We start from the raw sequence: 18,382 nt of genomic DNA on the forward strand, positions 1-18,382 counted from the left end.
CATCCAGGCCGCACCTGCCACGGGATATTGCTAAAGCCAGAGTTCAGTTTTGTCTGTTTCATGGTTTTGCATCCTTAAGAACATCTTCCCTGGGGATTAAAAACACAACCCCCCCCCCCCAAAATGTTTGTGGGTCAAATGTGGGAAAACCGAACGAGGGTGTTTTCTTCTGTGTGTACAAAAGAAGTCACGGTGAAATTTATCCTAATGGAATTGAAACTCTCGTTTTATGGAGACAATTCTGAAATAAACACAGAGAATGGAGATATAGCTGAAGTGTTTTCCTTTTGCTTTTTCTCTACCTTAACGCTCCGTCACATAAATTCATGTTGGGTTGGAACACAAATGCATTTTGTTTGTAGTAATTAAAATGTTTTAATGAGACAACCATAAAATCCACCATTAATTATTTTATTTCAAACACTTCTCCCTTCTTTTGAACCAGGTCTATTTAGAAATAGTTTAGAGAGTAGCCTGCAGTTTTATTCTTTCCTCTGCATTATACACAGGAGTGGAGAAGTCATTTATAAATAATTACACAATGTTTTGGGTCTTTGGGCTTGTATAATATATCAAAGCGATTAGTACACTTATTGTTCCATTGTAAATGCTTTTTTTCTCCTTTCAGTTTCACTTGCCTTGTCTTCTAGCTAAACCTTTTTCTGGAAATCTTTTGTCTTCTTCATTCTTTTTGCTTGTTACAGTCCGGGAGCATTCTTCTTATTCAAACACTCACAGCAGGGGCAAAGAAAGCGACTTCGGCCGCATCTTAAGTTTTACCGTAACTTTCTGGCATTTTCTTTTCTTCCAGTTTTCCCAGACTACCTAGGGGCAATGAAGAATTATAACATACATGAATTATTGGTACTCCCCTCGAGTTAAAGGGGGAAGAAAGTGCCTCATTTTCTATGCCACCCCCCCCCCCCCTTCCCCAGTCCTGAGCGAGCGGGCGGCCGAGAAACAATGTATTTATCACTTTGCACGTCTTCGGGACGCCGGCCGCGCCCGCGCGCCCCCTCCCTCGCCGCCGCCACTCCTTTCACGAGCCCCTAATACAGGCTCCCGGGCGGCGCGGCCGGGGAGGGCGCCCGGGCCCGGGCGCGGCGGGGCGGGCCGCGTGCGGGGATTAGGGCCGCACGAGAGGCTACTGCGCTGCGGCCTCCAGCCACGTGAGGAGGGACCGGGCTTCAAAGGTGCCCCCCCAACTAATCCTTGTTATCCGGCGGGGCCCGCCGCTCCGCGCTGGCTCCCCCGCCCGCTCCCGGAGCCCGCCGGCCTCGGGGGCAGCCCCGGGCCAGCCTGCGGGACGGCGGGGCGGGGCCTGAAACTCCGCTGGCTAGGGTGTCGTCGGGGGTGCTCGGGCATGCGCGTGTGGCCGCGCACGTGGGGAGCTTGCCAGAGAAGGAGTTCGCGGGAAGAACGCCCGCGGGAGCCGGCCCGATGCCCCCACCCCCCAGGGGGCGTTTCCGAAGCCGGCGCGCGCTCAGCCCCGCGGTCCCCGCCCCGCCGGCCCCCGCCCCCGCGGCCCCGGCGAGCGCACGTCGCAATCTGTCAAGCCCTCGGCCCCGTTTCCATATGAAGGGCGCGCCGGGCGCCTTGGGAGCGCTGAATGGCCGCTCGCGGTCGGGCGGGCGCTCACGCCCCGCGGCCCGGGCTGGATTTGGCCGCATTTGCATAGCAGGTGCTGATGCTTGTCCATTCTTACTTAAAGAAGTTTTAATATGGGATAAATTACCAGAAATTAGGAGCAGGCGTGGGCGGGAATAAAGGAACCGTGTCGCCCGTCTTCTTATCGCCGCCTGGCGCAGGGAAGGAGAGAAATCTTAAGTGAGATTCGACTTTAGAAGTCGTCTCCTTAACAAGCTACCGCTCCCCACCCCAACCAAAAGGAGCCAAGAGAAAACAGGAGACAACTTTAAGCAATTTGACTTTAGAATCTTTTCTGCAGCCAGTAAAGCAATGATATCAGGGATAGTAATACGATTAGCGATCGAAGATCTTTGAGTCAGAAAGTCCGCTTGAGTTTAAAATGTTAATCCTGGCCCTAATCCGCCCTGTTGGCAGACTGGAGTGCAGTGCTACAGTCGTTTATGCTTTCTTTCCCTACTCTTATATCAGGTGAGGCCCCTTTCGGCAGCCCATTTCTTGATGACAAGGAGGGCACACTGATTTGCCCAAGGCGACATCCCCCACCATCTCTGGACAGGGGTGCTGCGCTTCCCCTGCCCCTGGGAACCAGGCTCCTGTCGCTGTGCTGGCTTCCGAGGTTCATTCCATCTGTTTGGCATCTTGCAAAAGCTTGGAGCAAAGTGGATTTTCGAGGCGATGGAATTTTCAGGAGATAGGGATGGGACAGTTCATCCACCCAGCCTTGTCTCCCATCCTCCTTTAAGCCAGACCTCAGGGTGTCCTCTTGAAATGGGTGGCTGGTGTTCAGGTTTTCAGGTTCTTGGGGACTGGGGAAGGGGAATGGCTGCCTCAGACTCCAGCCTGCCAGACAGTGGGTCTGCTTATCATATTTGTGCAGAAAAGGCCTGAAGCCTGGGACCCTTGAGGGGTCTCCAGATACTTGGGCCGACTAGGAGCTGTAGGGAAGAAAGGGTAGACCTAACATGAGCAGTAATACTCCAGTGCTCTCCACACCAAGATGCTGCCACATGTGCTGTCATAGGTCTTGGATAACAGGCTGCCTGTTCTGTGAGGGACAAATGTCAAGGTTCTCTCCTTTGCCTTCTTGCTGAGGCACTTTTCTCCTCTCTCAGGCCCACACACTGCTTTTTCAGCCCCCTCTGATCTCTGGCAGTTTCTCTCTCTGGGCCCAGAGCGAACCCGCTTTGGGCAGGATTGCACCTGGGATCTTGCAGGCAGGCCTCTGGCTTGTCCCAAGCTCTTCCCAACAAGCCCGCTTTTCCTGGAAGGCAGTGTGAAATGCCCAAATGGACCATATGGTTTGGAGCGAGAGCCTTGGAGCCCACAGACAATGGGGGAAGTGAGAGGCCCAGGTCAGTGGCGGAGCTCACGCGGCTGCAAACCTCTCTTTCAGCCTAATGAAGCTGTTGTCTGGGGGTAATGATGCAAATGCCCCAGCCCTTTCTCGCCATCGATAGTCTAGAACGTGATTTGTCATACAATCTGAATCTTTGGGAGGACTTTAGACGGAACCTCCCCCAAAGATGGAGATGAGCCATATGTGCACTTTGCATCTGAAGTGGGGGTGGGGGCTGTGGGAGGGAGGACACAGCCCACTCCGACTTCTCAGAAGGACTGCCTTCTGACAGCCAGGAGGACTCAGTCCCCAAGAGCCCAGTGCTGCCTGACCCAGGGGGCTCATGAGTGGGTGCAGTGCCCTATTGTCTGATGACAGATCAGCATTGTGTGTTGGAAAAAAGATGCAGAGGATCTGGTTATTCTGAGTAGGGTGCTGTGCCGAGTGCCTCAGCTGATGTTAATTGCAGCCAGGATGGACACTTTAGTATTTCTGAAGCAGAAATAGTGAAAGAAAAGTAGGGACCAGGCGAGAGGCATCCTGAGCGTGGAACAGGTGGGGGAAGACACAAACCAGAGTGAGAAAGATGAGCAGGAAAAGTGTACAAATCAGCTCACACTGTGTGTGTGTGTGTATGTGCACACATGTGTACACGCGCATGTGAACCACACACAGGCATATGTGAACACCCAGTGCCCACACACAAATCCCCTCTGTCCGAAGATATCCTTCGGGCGCCAGGCATGCCAGGCCAGGCACTGTGTCTGAGGGCACAGAGAGGGTGTGGCAGAAAAGAGTGGCCTCACCTGTGGGCAGATGTGACTCTGTCACCTTTGCTTCTCCTGTTTCCTTTCTAGGGCAGACTCCGCCTCAGAGACCCTTCTCCCCCCTTCATTATCATTGCTATTATTAGGGCCTCTGGTGCTTCTCTATTGCATCTAGCACACGCTGAGGGAGAAAGTAATGATGGCTCCTTACAGGAAAGGAGGCAACTTCTCAGTGCACCTGCCACTGAGGTCCTGTGAGTGCCTGCAGAGTCTGGGCACAGGAATATACTACTCATCAGCAATCTCAGCAAAGCAGACTGCCACGGAATGATCGAATAGCCCTTGTTTACTGCATGCAATAGATTTGTGTGTGGGCACTGGGTGTTCACATATGCCCGTGTGTGGTTCACATGCGCGTGTACCCATGTGTGCACATATACGTAGCCCTTCCTCGCCTTCAGAGCAGGGAGTTGGGTTGCATCTCTTCTCTGGGATTACCCCACGTCTGTAACCTGAGTATTGGCCCCCAGGTCGGCACCACAGCCCTAGGCTCTGCTGGGTGCCCAGCCCCCAGCTGGCAGAGGGCTCGCCGGGGGGTATCTGTTCACTCATTCTGTGGTGGTTTAAGTTTAGGAGTTAGAATGGGATGGGCTGGGAAATGGAGGCCCATAATCCAACGAGAGGTCCCTAATTACCCCTGCTGGCTTGTGGGGGTGAGGCAAGGGCAGATTGAAACCTTGGTCACGCCTCCACCGCCAATCACACCCATGGCCACAGGTAAGTCGTAGCCAAGCTCTGCCAAAGCCCCGGCCACATGATACTCTTTCTGCACCCTCAGATGCTCCCAGCCTCCCCTCTGGACACTGAAGGAGAGGGGAGGGGGGGGAGCGATCGCGGTGACAACACCAGCTCTCAAAGCCCTGGCCACAAGCTGCTCACCGCAACACCTGTTACCATCGAGAGGTATATCCCGGGGTGGGGGCTGGGAGGCGGCCGTGCTGCAGTCTGGGGTGGGGTAGGGGTAGGGTGCTGGGAAGCCGGTAGGGCTAGACTTTCTGCTTATTTGAGGGCTTTGCAGAAAACTTTGGTTAGAAACATGGAGATATTTCTAAAGCATCCCTGTCCTCTTTCCTGCTTTAACAAATACGGTCCAGATACCCCTGGTGAGCATGCGCCCTGGGAGTGCCCAGAGTCGAGATGTTCCATGACAGTCCTCTTTACTGCTTGACTCCACCATCCTCCTCATCATCAATGTTCATATTCATATAAATACCCTTCTGAACAGTTTTTTTTTTTCCCTAGAGGGATGTTAAGCTTCAGCCTCAGTTTGTGTGATTTGATTAAACTTGCAAGCCCGTGCGTCATGCATTTTAATCTGCCTCTCAAATGTGAGCCGACTGAGGCTCAGGAAGGTTAAGATACATGACGAAGGTCATGGGGCTGGCAGGCTGTAGAGCCAGAATGGGAGCCCAGGGCTACCTGGCTTCAGCATGCGGGACACTGACCACTGGTCATCTCCCTTTTCTCATTTTATGTGAACATCCACTCTGTGGCCAGCTCCACCCAGGGGCTGGTGGACACGGGATGGAAACCACAGCCCTACTTTGTGGGGAAGGGCAGCTGTTGCAGGTGTGGGTGAGACTCTGTGGAAAGAGGTCTGTTCTTGTCTGTTGGTTGGTCACTCTTGTGGAGAAGGGCCGTGACCCTGGACTACAGGAGACGTTGTTTTGAAGTCAGCTTCTGTTCTCGTTTTCTTAGTGAGAATCGAGAAGTCTGGGTTCTGTGCCCTCCGCAGCCTTGAGAAAATTCTTCTCTCACTCTCTGAATCTCACAGAAGAATGATGGTGTGGGAGGTGGAGGGGGGGGGTATAAGGTGTCCCCAGGGGCTTGCAGTCCAGGGGGAGACATGTAGGCTCCAGTACTGCTGACACCTGAGGTCTTGGGGAGTCACCTGGCCATATGACATCAAATGGTTTCATCTCCTCTCTGGTCTCCCTAACTGCTTGGTGAGCAGAGCTTATGAGGGGCCAGAGAGCTGACTTGTGCCGAAGCTGAAGCCAGCAGCCTCCCTGAGTGGCGATGGAGGCATTCTGTGTGCTCTCTTTAGTGTGGAGTTCGTGCTTCTAGAGTGTGTGGGCTGTCCCAGTCAACTTGTCCCCGTGTCCCTGAAGAACTCAGCATGATCTTAGCACCCAGAAACTCTTAAGTTACTCACGTTCTTTGGTTCTGTGGTTGTTCATGCAATTCATTCACTCGCTCTTTCATTCATCGCCAGGATGTTAAGTCAACTTCTCTTGGGTAGAAGATCATTCAACTTCCCTGCCTAAAACCCTTCACAGTTTTCCCACGGCACTCAGTATAACGTGCCCCCATCTTTTAATTTGAACTCTAGTTAACAAGGCTCTGTGCTATCTGTCCCCCTCCTGCCGGCTTGGGGGTGTGTTGTGGGGTACCTCAACCTCACAGCCAGTTCCTCTCCCCTTGGCCCTCTGGGTTCCAGCAACACTGGTCTCCGTTTAGTGCTTTTAATGCTCTTCGGGGCCTTGTCCTTGTCATTCTGCTTGAAGCGCTCTCCCTATGTGGCTCCTTCTCAGAGGAGGACCTCCTGACGATCCTGAGCAACCCTTTGTCACAGCGCTGCCCCCACTAGCACACGGATCGGTGGGTGGTCTGCACACTGCTTGCTGCTGTTCCTCGTCCGTGTCTCTGACTAAACTGAACGTTCTGTGTGTGGCAGTTCCCTGTCTGGCTTATTAACCTCCGTCTCCCCAGTAGCTAGAACAGTGTTGGTACGTAAGAGGTGCCCAGGACGTCTTGCGGTGGAATGTGGATGTACATTTGGATGTATTTTAAATGGTGAAATCTGTGCGTCTCTCTATTGTGTGTGTCTCCACCTTCCCAGCTCTGGGAAAATCTGGGCTGAAGAGAGACTGAGTCATGGGCGAGGGATTTAGTTTGACACAGTGGGAAACTGGGTGCTTCTGGGTGGAGTGTGTCCAAGATGAGTGTCTCTCTAGGCACGGGGACGTTTTCTGACTTGGCTGGATGGGGCACATTTCTTACTTGGGTCTGACTCCCGTGGGATGATCTTGTGTCTTCCTGGAATCCACGGGACATCCCGAATCACACTGTTTGTGCCCAGAGGAGACACTGCTGAAGCAGATGTCTCTTCTCTTTATGAAAGAGATGTGTGGGCATGCCTCTCTAAGCAGTGTGGGAATGCACGGGGCAGGCTTTCCAGTCCGCAGTGGAGAATGGACCTCCCTGGAATGCTCACAAGGGGCAGGGAAGAGGAAGGAACCCCTCAGAGTAGAGTTGGGACTGAGCAGTTGCTGGGGGCAAGGCTCACCTGCGCAGGTGACCATCAGCAGGAAGCAAGCTGGGACTGGTTCTTAGGAAAGCCATGTGGAGTGGCAGGGGCCAGAGGCGCATCTCTGTCATTTCCGGGAATCCACGCGTGATGGTATGTTTTGGGTGGAAATGTCAGTGATGCCACCCTCCAGCAAGCCCTCAGCAGCCCTCTCAGTTGCTCCCTTTCGTCCCCCAAATCCTGGCTCTGCCCACTGAGCACTGGCAGGTGCTCTAGCTGAGGGCTGCACGTGGGAGCCATTCCTGCCCTCAAAGAGGTGGTACTCTGGGAATCAGAACAGGGGTGTGCAAAGCAGCCAGTGGACAGAGTTCAGAGTCCAGAGTGCTAACCATTACACGATAGAACCCTACGCCAGTGGACAGAGTTCAGACACAACGCTGCCTGCGTGCTCTCATCCACTCAGCCAATCACCCACCAGTCATCTACGGGGTACCTCCCAGGCGGAAGGGTCACTGTGTGCAGTGCTGGAAAACCCAAGAAAACTGGAGCTGCCTTGAATTTACATCCCAACAGGAAGAGACTACAGTCCCAAAGATGAATAAACCCCTAAGATAGCAGGTGGTAACAAGTGGCAAACAAACTGGGTGCCACTAAGGGGCAAAGCAGGAGATACTTACTCTAGCTGAGGTGACAAGGATGATCTCTGAGGAGATGACATGGAAGTTGGTACTTAAAGGATGAGAAGGAGTCAGCCATGGGAGGTTCTAGGGGGAGAGCATTCCAGGTGGAGGCCCTAGGAAGTGAGGACTCTGGGGCAGGAACAGGCTTGTGTGTGAAGAACTGATGGAAGACCAGTGTGTATTGAGAAAGCCTTCCTAAGCGAGGTGCAGAATTTGGACAGGGGGTGCGTATCTTTGTAACAGGTACCATGTGCCTGGCACGATGCTAGTGTTACACCTGATTTAATCCTCCCACAAACATAGTGCTGTGCTCCTGTCCTACGGAGGCAGTGGATGCTCAGACAGGTCAAGCCAGTTGCCAAAGGCCACGCAGCGAGACAAGTGGTGGAATCAAATTTTGAACCTAAGTCTGGTTCAAGAGCCCAAGTTCATAACCACTAGGCGATTTGATCTCCCAGGGTCCAAGGAAACAGTACAAACGGCATGCACCTGTGACATGGAAAAGGACAGAGAAGGGAGAAACCAGAGAAAATTGTAGTCATGGCCTTAGGCTGTTGGAAGATCATGGAGAGAGGTGTGTGGATCATCATACGATGAAAAAGTCATCGTTTGCTTCTATCCTCAAGAGTTTCCCTATTCTTGCTGGAGCAGGGCTTCCCGCGGGGGGGGGGGGGGGGGGGGGGGGGGGTGCCTTAGCTGTCTAAAGGCGGAAAGCAGCGCCACCTGTTGGTGAAAGAGAGTGATGATCGTATGACACGAGATCAGGTCGATTCATCATCACCCGTGAAATATTTGCTAGTCATCTACTGGGTACGGCCTGCCCTGGACGGGGTGGGTAAGAGTATGCAGGAGAACCCGGAGACATAGCTCTGCTTCCAGAATGGAGAGGGCTGAATTGGGAGGTGGAGCTCCCTACTTTGGTCTTTCTTTATGGGTACCAGGGGATCTCAGAAAACAAACAGAAACGGATGTGCCAGAAGTAAGGGATCTGGGTGGGCTTGAGGCTCTTGGAGAGGTTCTGGCAGTGAGGCAAACCTGAGCAAGCGTTTTTGCATAAGATATTCACGGCAGTGTTGTTTGACGTGTAAAATTTTGGTAAAAACGTTCCATGTGTCCATCAGTAGAGGAGTGGTAAATAAAGTATGTTGCATTCCTATAAAAGCATACTATGTAGCTATAAGAAAACAATAAAAAACCCTCTTTAGGTCCCACAGGGAAAAGTATCCAAGGTATATTAAGAGAGAAAAACAAGGGTGAAGACTTAACTTTGTATAGTATGCCATGGGATAGAAATATATACAAAGAGAGGGTATAAGAAGAAATATTTTGCTTGCCTAAGGTAAGAAAACTCTGAGGCCTCCTCAGGACACTGTTAACACAGTGGTTGCCGGAGTGAGTGGATGGAGGCAGGAATGGGAGGGATAATGTATCTTTTGATTATTTTTTAATTTTCAAATTAAGTATATTATTCCGTATTCAAGCTAGTGGTTTTTTAAACAGGAAAATTATAAACAAACCAAAAATAAAATGAAATTCTGATCCCACTGGAGCTTGGCCCTGCTCCTCCTCCCCTGGGACTTTGCTTCCTTGGGTCTTAGAGCTGACCAACTTTTGTGGATCATGCGTGGTCCAGAGTTCTAGAATCTGAGAACTTTTCTGGAGGATTACCCACTGATTTAGAAACCCTATAGACCTCGTATATGGAAGATATGTTGTTTCTCAAAGGATTCTTGTAAGGCTTTGTTTCTGATTTCTGGATATCAAGATTCACCAAGTTGCATTTATGAGACTTTTGTACTTAATTGTAATTAATGATGAGTCCAGGTTGGTGATGCGTCATTTAGTTGCTGTCCCCTATTTACTGAGCACCTACTAGGTTTGGGTACTGCGCTTATTCCTGGGATTGTCCCAAAGAAGCCTTGGTCCCAGGTTCTGCCCTAGGAGGGGCTTACCGCCTGGAAGGAGAGCAGGGAGCCCTTGGTGAGCCCCAGTTAGGGAGTGCCTTGAGTCTGCCTGACAGAACTAGGAAGGCTTCAGGGAGATAGAAGTGCTTACGTGGAGACTCAAAGCGTGAGCGGTAAGTGAATGTTCCTCCAACATAGAGGGTCAAAGAGAAATGGCGGTTGGTTTTTTTTTTTTTTTTACTGTCAGAGCAGGTGTGTTTTATTTTTCAAGTGCTCTGTGTTCGTTTTAAAAAACAAAGGCATGCTTTCTGTTTCTTTTTCTTAGTTTCCATTAAAATTATTGTAAGAACCACTTCGGCTACACCCTGGTCACAGAGAGGTGGTCATTGCTTCCAGTCTTACGGCGGCAGAGGTCACATGCAGCTGGTAAAGCCTCTGATCTTCCTTCCCTCGCCCTGCCCTGCGGCCCCTGCCTGCGTCTTAGGCCTGACTCTGTCGGCCACAGCAGCTAGGACATACTGCACTGTGGCTGGTGCCAGGGCCTTGGTCATGGGGGTCTTGGCCTGCTCTTGTTACCTTGTATGCTGTGGGGGAGCCTCCTAGGCCTCCTAACTGGGCTGTGTTCCCTTTCTGACCTCAGTTTACCTGTTTGAGAAATAAGAGGGTTGGACCAGGGGACCTGCTAAGGCCTTCTAGAACTCACCCCCTGTGGCCATGATGCTGAACACATTGGGAAGCTCACGATATTTCCCAGGGAGTGGGGGTCCAGTGTATTCAGGTGGGCATGGCCTCTCTCCACCTTTCTGTCATGATTTTAAAGATGATCTTTCTCTGAGCCCCAGTCAGGGTCAGCGTAGCTCCTTGAAGGAACATTGGAGAGGGAGTTGGGGACAGGCCTGGGTCTGGGCTGAGGTCTTTTCCCCTTTCAGGCCTCAGTCTCTTCCCCTGGGTCACCAAGAGGCCAATGGAGGAGGCATTTTCCAGCTCCAACTTTGCCAGAACCATCCCTGGTCCCTCAATGGCAGGTGTGGAGACCAGGTCCTTTAGGCCAGCCTCTCCCCTTGGTTTCCTGAACGCGCTTCCTGAACATCTAGTGGGAATGAATCAGAGCCCTGTATGTGTGCAAGTGCTGTGTGTGTTCTTGCTTAGCAAGTGTTCCCTAAAGGGGAGCTAGGGGGCAGCTGCAGGAGCAAGGGGGTGAGGAGGAGGGGCCTTGAGTGCCATTTGGCCCCTCCTCCCACTCAGGGAGGGGCTGCCATTAACTTTGAATATTATTATTATTTTTTTTTTTGAGAGAGGGAGAGGAGAGTAGTGGTGAGGAGGGGCAGAGAGAGAGGGAGAGACTCTCAAACAGGCTCCACGCCCAGCACAGAGCCCGACGTGGGGCTCGAGCTCACCACCGTGAGATCATGACCTGAGCTGAAATCAACAGTTGGATGGAAGCTCAACTGACTGAGCTGCGCTGACACCCCTAACTTTGAATGTTAGTATCTCCAATGAGTTTATAATTAAAAATGGCAGGCTGGAGAGAAGGCAGGTATCCTCCAACTTTGAATCTGCCTCTATTTCTACATCATACCATTAAAGTCTGCCAGATTACAGACCGCCTGGGTGGCTCAGTCGGTTGAGCGTCCGACTTGGGCTCAGGTCATGATCTCGTGGTTTGTGGGTTCGAGCCCTGCGTCGGGTTCAGGGTCGACAGCTCGGAGCCTGGAGCCTGCTTCGGATTCTGCGTCTCCCTCTCTCTCTGCTCCTCCCCTGTTCTCTCTCTCTCTCTCTCAAAAATAAATAAACATGAAAAATAAATTTAAAAGTCTGCCAGATTTTAGGGGTCTAGGACAAAATGTCATTTAGTGACTAGCAAAGGTTAAAAGCACCCACTCATTAAATGGAGAACAGAGATGCTACAGCGTTCTGTTTTGGCATTTTGTCCTATGGAAGGCCTCAGTGGAGCAGCGTGAAGAGGCCCTCCAAGGGGCTTTTCAGAGCTGCCCTGCAGCCATGATCCTGGTGGGACCTGGGCTAGCCTTCACAGGGGCGGCTCTTCCTCTGAAGGCACAGTGTTGACAGGGCGAGAGCAAGGAGGAGTCAAGGTGTCCGTGAGCTTGTGGGTGGACGAAGTGTATTGGGAATGTTTCCCAGCCCCTGCACTCCCTTTGGGACTCCCTTGCCCCCTCCAGGTCGCTGACTGAGCGGCCACCAGGTGGAGCTCGGCACCAAGCCCCCAAAGACCTCGGCTCCCTCCGGGAAGCCTTTTCCAGACTCCCGGGCTGGGAGATGGGTGCAAAGGACTTGGAAAGAAAAGTGTTCAGAAGCAACCCCCCACCCCCACCCCAGTCCCTTGACGAGCATCACAAACTCTCTGCCTTGAAGGAAATCCTTTCTCCTTGGCACCACCCCGGCCCCTCCTGCCCCACCACGTTAGGGGCCGTTTCCTTCCACCACGGGCCAGGGAACGGAAGCTTGGAGGGCTTGCCGGGTTCCCAGAGCCAATCTGGGGCAGAGTCCAGCTCCCAAGTCCACGTTCTCCCCCCCACCCCCACCCCGGGTGCGGAGCCTACCTTCTGTCACAGGGCTCTGTGCTGTCTTCCCCTTAGGTCGCTGCATGGCATGATTCCAGGTGTCCATCTCTCCTCAGCAAACGAAGTCACACACTGTGGCAGCCCCTTGCTGCCACACCAGATGAGAGCTCTGCCCTGGCGCGCCACCCCAAGTGTGTGAAGAGAGGGAAAAACGTTGCTGCTTTGTAAAAAAGTTTTAATGTTTATTTATTTTGGGGAGAGAGAGAGAGTGAGCAGGAGAGGGGCAGAGAGAGAGGGAGACGCAGAATCCGAAGCAGGCTCCAGGCTCCGAGCGGTCAGCACAGAATCTGACGTGGGGCGTGAACCCACGAACCGTGAGATCATGACCTGAGCCGAAGTCGGACTCTTAAGTGACTGAGCCACCCAGGCGCCCCTGACTTCTTTTCAAAGAGGTAATATATGTGCAGGAATGACAGTTAAACAATAGCAAAGAGAGTCTAATGAAAAGAAAGTCTCCCTCTGTTGACCCAGTTGCCAGCATCCTTCCCTGGAGGTAACCACTGTTACCATTTGGGGGCTCTTCCAGAAATACATATACGTATTGGTACATAGACTGTGTGTGTGTGTGTGTGTGGTAACAATTGGTGGCATATTGTTCTGGATACAGGGTGCCCCAGATCCACCTTCTACCTTTCATCACTCTGCATGGTGCCCCCGGGGCTAATCGTTATGGACCTTGTGGGGTTGGGGGGCTCCCACGCCCTCTGCTTTCAGGTGGGCTCCATTCATGGCAGGCAGCAGCCAGAGGTGTTTGGTGAGAAGGGGCTGAAATTGGAGTATTTTTTTCCTGTCTCCTGCCTGCTACATTGCCTCTGTCAAAGGTTCTACCAGTTGCCCTGATCTCCGGCTCCCGTGTGGGTTTGGTGCCATTCCTTGCTCCTTCAGGGCCCGACTGTCGACAGCTTCCCCCTGTCGCTAACTCCAGAGGACTGCATTATCCTACTTGATTTCCCTTAACTTTGCCCACATTTTTATAAATCCTTCCAGGGGTGTGCTGGTAAATGTGTAATCACTGTCTCTCTGGGGACCCTAACCAAACCAATTTGATTTGTAGCATTTCCTGATTCCTGTCGTGCAAATAAATGCTCCCATTACGGCTTGTTCCAGGCTTAGCACAGTTTAGCAGCTGGCTTATAAACATTATGAAAATGTAGCCATTGGCTCTCTTGGGCTGGTAGTGCTGGCCCCAGCACGTCACTGACTTTCCTTTATTAAGTTACCTCTAATTGCCTAGTTGGAGTGTGCTATCCATTTAAGGAATACTAGTCAGATCTTTTGTAGGGTGTCAGAAATGAGTATTTGGGGGGCATCTGGGGCAGCTCAGTCGGTTAAGTGTCCGACTCTTGACGTCAGCTCAGGTTGTGATCTCACGGCTCATGGGTTTGAGCCCCACGTTGGGCTCCATGCTGACAGTGTGGAGCCTGCTTGGGATTCTCTCTCTCCTCTCTCTGTCCCTCCCCAGCTCACTCTCACTCTCTCAAAATAAATAAACTTAAAAAAAAAAAAGAGAAACGGGCACTTTTGATAATAATAATTCTTTTGATAATGACAATTCTGCCAAACTACTCTCCAAAATGGCTGAACCATTGCCGCCTTTGGATCCCAGGCTCCTTGAGCAGGGTTTTTGCATACACTTGGTTGGCTGACTGGAGTGATGAAAAGAGAGAGTTTGGAGGAGTACTTTGTCGGGGAGACAGGTCAGAGAACATTTGCTTGGGAACAGCCTGTGTGAGTATGTCAACAGGAAGCCTCTCGAAGAGGAGGAGGGAGGCCTCCCACCTCCGTATCCCTGTCTAAGCTACAGGTGTATAGATCTCCTCATTAGCAGAACCCAGGATGTGGAGAGGGGCAGGGGTGTGAAAGGTTGAGGCAGGAAGGACTTGGACTTGGGTCCGACAGCTTTGGCTTGACTCTGGCTTTGCTCCTTGCTGGCTGTGTTGTTTTTTCAAGGGTCTGGGTTTCAGGTTCCACATCTACAGAATGGGGATAAACGTTCCTCTTCTCTGTAAATTTGAGGATTTGATAAAGTATGTCACGTGTTCCAGGGAGGGCCCGCACATTTTAGCTGCCCTACGAGTGATAGTTTTGGTGATAATGATGATGAGTGGCCCAGAGAAGGCAAGAGATCTTTGCCTTTAGAAGGTGTTTATATTTCAAGGCACTAGAAACAGCCTCTGTCCTACCTGGGAGGGTGTGTTTCCAGAACCCAGGCGCCTAAGTCTGCCTTTGGCTTTTCTTTCAGGATACGTATGCTCTTTTAATACAAGTGCATTTGGCCAATTTCCACAGAGTGGCTTCTTCAGAAACCTGCCTGGCATCTTATTTGGAAGGAATACAGTTGAGGCTTGTTTGTGAAACTACAATGCATAAATTTCTTTGTATTTAGAAACCTGAGTTAAAAAAAAAAATGTGTTTCTGAGTGTACTGATGTTTTTCAAAAATGGAGGTTTCAATGTTCTGAAAACCAAACTGGTCCTACCAGAATGGGGTAGAAAGTGGGAACTGCCCACCTCCTGAAAATCTTCCACTGACAGTTTGTGAACTTGCAGGAACGACGTTGAGATGTGGAGGAGAAAAGCGATCCAAGATTTCTTCCGGGGATTAAAAGTGAGTCCAAAATTGCAAGGACTCGGGAGAAAAAGGCTCTTGTTAAGCTCCGCTTTGAATAACCGAGCCCCTTTCTCTCTGAGCACCAAGTGTTGAGATGCAGCGTCCTTACTGCCTAGAAACCCAACAAAGACTGGCTTGGTGGCTGCTTTGAGGTTTCTGTTCTATGTAGAATTTTAACCGTGAAAAGACACAAAGATTGGTTTCTTCTGAGTCCTTAACGGAACACCACAAAGGGAGACAATTAGTGGGGAGCTGGGCTGCTGTCTCTCACCAGCTATGCCGCTGCTGCTCAGAACCCCTCCAGGAGCCACGTGGGGTACACCACCCGGCCCCTCTCTATCTCCGGTGCTTGGAAATGTGCCACAGACTCAACTGTGCAGGTGTGGAGATTGCCGGACTCCAGAGAGGCCAGGTGCTGTGGGGTCTTTATCTGTAAGCCTGGTTGTGCCACCTGCTGGATGTCCTAATCTGTAAAATGGGATAATAATGCCCGGATTGAAGGCCTGCTCTTTGGATGAGGTGAGAAATCATGGACAGCGTTGGCTTGGAGTAAGCACCCTATAGTAGTAATCCTTTCTGTAGTATTTGTGTTCTTACTGTTCCAGGCTTTATGGTACAGATATCCTTCTGCCGGACTTTCAGAGCCCTTCAGACCATTTCCAGCTCCACATCCTCTCCTGTGACTGGGCAGGTCTCTGTGATTTTCCCGTTCATCTTCCCATTATACATGTGGATAAGAGGCCATGCCCCTGATCAGGAACAAAGCTCTGGTTCTCTCTGAAGTCACCTCCCATAGAAATAAAGGTTTTGTGAGCTCTCCTCTCTGGGGATCATTGCAAGAGTTAATGGAGACAGTGGAAACAAAGCATCTGGCTCAGTGCCTGACCCCTGGGAGATGCCGAGAAGGGCTCTTTACTTTGCTTCTGCTTGGACCTTGAGCTGGAAAGGACAGCTAAACAGAGAGTACCTCCCACAGAGGCCAGGTGCTGCCTCTACACGTAACCCAGGTGACCTCGTTGCCTCACCTGGTTTGTGGAGAATAGCATAGGGAGCACGTGTGTGGACTTTGTATTAGGACTACTGGATTCCAATCCTTTGTCGCTTTCACCAAAAAGGTGTAAATTCCTTCAAACCTTAGATTACTCATTTCTAAAAGGGTTGATAAAGATGTCCATAACGGTTAAATCGTTTCAGGGTGAAATGTCACGAAGGATGTAAAATATGTGGCCCACAGTAAGAACTCAGTGAATTATTGCTGGTGTTCTGCGTGTGTCTGAATAAATATTTCTGTAGTTGGCGTAGGAATAGGTTGTCTGACTATGTATATATAATGAAATTGAAGTATGTACCATAACATATTCAATTGTATCATAACCTCTTGAATTTGCTTAGTTATTTGTTTATTTATACCTATCATAAATAATGCTGCAGTGAACATCTCCATGCAAGTATTATTTTTTTTCCGAGTGGGATTCTTTTCTTAGGATGGACTCCTAGAAATCAAAGTGGCTGAAAGGATATATATCCTGCAGTCCCTGAGGATATTTCCATATTTCCACAAGGCTGCAAAGAGAGATTTGAGCTGCTATGAATACTCTTTTTTAAAAAAGTTTTCAAAATGTTTATTTATTTTTGAGAGAGAGAGAGACCCAGTGCGAGTGGGGGAGGGGCGGAGAGAGAGGGAGACACAGAATCTGAAGCAGGCTCCGGGCTCTGAGCTGTCAGTACAGAGCCTGACGTGGGGCTCGAACCCACAAACCATGAGATCGTGACCTGAGCTAAAGTCCAGTGCTTAACCGTCTGAGCCACCCAGGTGCCCCTATGAATAGTTATTCTTACAAGCCTTATTAAAAAGTTATTGCGAGCATCATTTATTCCCTACAACTGGGCTTAATATGTTTTCTCTTTTATTCATATATTATGTCTCTTGATTAAAAGTGACAGAGACCTGACTCTAAGCAAAACCAGAATGAGTTGGCTCCTGTAATTGAGAAGAGAGAGCGGGTGCAAGTTCAGGCAGAGTTTGATCCAGGGGCTAATCCATGTCGTGTTTGTAGTCCCGGCCTTCCGTTTCTCTGCTCCGATTCCTTCTGTGTTGGCTTTGTGCTCAGGCAGGTTTTCTTTCAACGATCCCACACATGACCTCTGGTGCTCTGAGTCCACGTTCTTATGACTTGTGACCAGAGAAAAGAGAAGCCTCTTTCTCCCGCTTCCACCTAGTAAATCTTGTGACGTCCCTGATTGGCTTTCTTGCGTCCTGTGTCCGTGTCTCAGCCAATCAGCATGCTTGGTGGAGGATGCTGGGCCCGGCTGGCCGTCCTGGTTCAGGGACCGTGCCTACTGCTGGGGTCAGGTGGGCGTGGACGTCGTGATTCACAGCCCCCTCAGGCTTTCCGGGCTGGGGCACGGGCAGGGGCAGGGGCTTTCAGAGGAAAGTGCCAGAGGCTGGCAGGGTGTTACTGCCAAAGCGGGAAGTTAGGCAGCATGCAAGTTGTCAAGTCACCACAAGGTGGCGCTCTCGCTCTTTCTCCTTCAAGTGAACCCTGCCTTTTGCCCGGGTCTTCCTCTGCGTCCGTTGCACCGCAGATCTTGAGTGGGACTCCTCCCTGGTGGCTCCCAGAAGAATTCAGACCTTGCCGCCTGTAGTGAAAGGAGCAGGCCATGGGAGGGGTTGTATGCCACGAGGGGCGGTGTGCCAGGAAACGTGGTGCTGTGTGGACATCACCCCAGTGGTGATGTTCCGACAGTGTATTAAGCCCCTTTCCCTCAGCTCCCCTCAGCCTGATTCCTCAGTATAAAAGTTCTGTGAGTTCGTTCCCAGAGTCCATTTCATGAAAAAGAGCGTTTGAGTTAGGGATGTGGGTGTCCTCTCAGGAATATTTGAGAAATCTCAGGCCTCAGGCTTCCTGAACCTTCTCTCTTGCACCACGCAGCCTCCTGTGCTGAGGAGGCCAGCAGTGGGGTTGGGGACACACTGGGAGAGCCACCCCTGGGCTCAGGTGGACCGGGCTGTGAGTGCAAGGCCACCCTCTGGTCAGCTTTCCGATGACTTGGGTGAATGAATGTCGCAGTGCTAGGGCCAGCATGACCCTGGGGGACCTGGAACCTTCTGGTCATGTGTGGACCGCAACGTATCTTAAGTTTCCACAGGGTAGATTAAATGCTCTTAAGGAAGAACCTGAATTTCATGGCTCAGCTCTAGAAGCATTTTCTCACCCCCCCCCCCCCCCCCCCCCCCCCCCCCCCCCCGTGACCCCTCTCCTTGCTTTCCTTTCTCTACTGGTCTTGAAACAACTCCTCTGCCCCAGGCACTTGCCAGAGGCTGGGAATTCAGAGACAAAACCCATTCACTGTTACCAGAGATCCCACAGCCTGGGTGCAGTGACAGACGTTTCTAGAAATAAAAATGCCATTCAGTGTAGAAATGCCGAAGGTGTGGTGAAATAGTACGGCTTGGACAGGGCTGAGTTGAAATTGCGGCTCGGCTGTTTAGTACCTCGGCTGTTACGCGAGTGACGGACTCTCCGTCAGACTCCATTTTGT

General features: G+C 51.2%; 1 long non-coding RNA gene across 1 annotated transcript; it reads right to left on the minus strand.

Moving 5' to 3' along the window:
- Positions 1–395: 395 nt before the first annotated feature.
- LOC123601064 lies at positions 396–12,343 on the minus strand. The gene is made up of 3 exons (XR_006713957.1): positions 12,209–12,343; positions 1,736–1,799; positions 396–825 (listed from the first exon to the last, which is right to left on the minus strand). It is a non-coding gene; the product is annotated as an uncharacterized LOC123601064 (long non-coding RNA).
- Positions 12,344–18,382: the final 6,039 nt, after the last annotated feature.

This window comes from Leopardus geoffroyi, chromosome A1 (assembly GCF_018350155.1).
Source record: "Leopardus geoffroyi isolate Oge1 chromosome A1, O.geoffroyi_Oge1_pat1.0, whole genome shotgun sequence".
Lineage (NCBI taxonomy): Eukaryota > Metazoa > Chordata > Mammalia > Carnivora > Felidae > Leopardus > Leopardus geoffroyi.